The following is a 1,545-nucleotide window of genomic DNA, read 5'->3' on the forward strand; positions in this document are numbered from 1 at the left end:
TCAGTTTGACCACCTGCCTCCCTCCGTGGGCGTCTGGCGGCCGCGCTGCTGTGACTATCGTCTGTCAATGTGCAGGCTCTGCCAGTCTTCTCGGTGCCGCGCGGTGTGGGTGGCATTTCGGCGGTGAGGTGCTCCAGGGCAGCACCCCTCACCGCTCTGTACCGCACAACTTTGGTTTTTAGCTCTTCAGGTTGTTGTCTGTCCTCCTGGAGAGCAACGGGCCTCTGCTTTACAGAGGAATTTTTACAGCCCGCAATGTTCCTGTGAGATATTAATGTGTGTGAGACCGTATATGCATTTAATTCTGTAGACATAGCATTTTAAAGAATTGATACCGTGTTAGCACCAGGCAGGACAGTGGAAGTGACCGTTCATGCCACGCATGAGGTATGATTACCTAATGCAAAGAGGGAATAAGAATTACAGCCATCAGCTGGGCATTCGGGGCCCACGGGCAGCTTTGTGCTACAACTGCGATCTCGAAGCAGCAGCTCTAGGACTCCTTAGTATGAGAGGCCATAGTCATGAATGTAGCTTGCTCCAGCCTTTTGGTGCAGAGACTCCAGTGTGAGAGCTGCAGAGTGGAAAAGCAGGCAGTGATGCTTGCTAAAGCGGTCTGCAGTCAGCCAGGAGTGGGATGGTAACTTCAGAAACCAGGCAGTCCCCATAAAGGGGTGCAAAGGAGTTACAGCACATCCTGCTGCGAAGGATTTTCATCAAGCAGCATGCCAAAACCAACATACATGGCCAGAAAATGATGGGTTTCTGACATCTGAGGGAGTGTCAGGCAGGATGTGTATGCAGAGCCTGGCTGTGCTGACCTCGCTTCTGAAGAGAGTTAGAAAATGTTATTTTTCTGAGTCTAAAAGTTAAGCAGCCTGTGGTGAACCACTGAGGGTGTTTTACTGACATAAACATGATGCTTCTGGAACAAAGGAGTTTTCTGGAAGTAGGGACATCTTTCTCCAGCCATGATATTTTATTGATATTGTTAGAAAGCACGTGAAGATTGTTGGGACGTATCCTGCCTGTACTGTCTTGCCTTACGAGTCTATACACAAGATAGGACTAAGGGAGGATTCTGCCACTGGCTTAGCTGTTGCAGAATGCCTGTTGAACCACTTTTTTTTTTTTTTTTTTTTCTTTTAAATATGCTGGCAATGCTTTATGCCTCTTTGAAATACAAAGGTCTCTGTGGATATCTTACATACTGTGTGCAGACTAACAGCTGTTCTGAAAAAAACATAATTTTATTAATTGATTCTCATGAGCCTCTACTTCCAAGTAGCAAAAAGGCAGAAACTGGAGAGGTCTGGCCATATGACTTGAGTTACAAATCCATTTTTGCAGGGAATGGTCAAATGGAAGTGAAAGAAAGAACATACTGGTACTGCCTGGTACAGAAATTGTGGGATCATAGAAGGGTCTAGGTTTGAAAGGACTTGAAGTTCTTTAAGCCAGTCTCTTTACCAAAGCAGGCCTAACTTCAAATCTTGATTAGGTTGCTCAGTTTGTCATCCACCCATTTTTTTTTTCTCTAGGAAT

Source organism: Pterocles gutturalis, unplaced genomic scaffold, assembly GCF_000699245.1.
Source record: "Pterocles gutturalis isolate BGI_N339 unplaced genomic scaffold, ASM69924v1 scaffold6384, whole genome shotgun sequence".
Lineage (NCBI taxonomy): Eukaryota > Metazoa > Chordata > Aves > Pterocliformes > Pteroclidae > Pterocles > Pterocles gutturalis.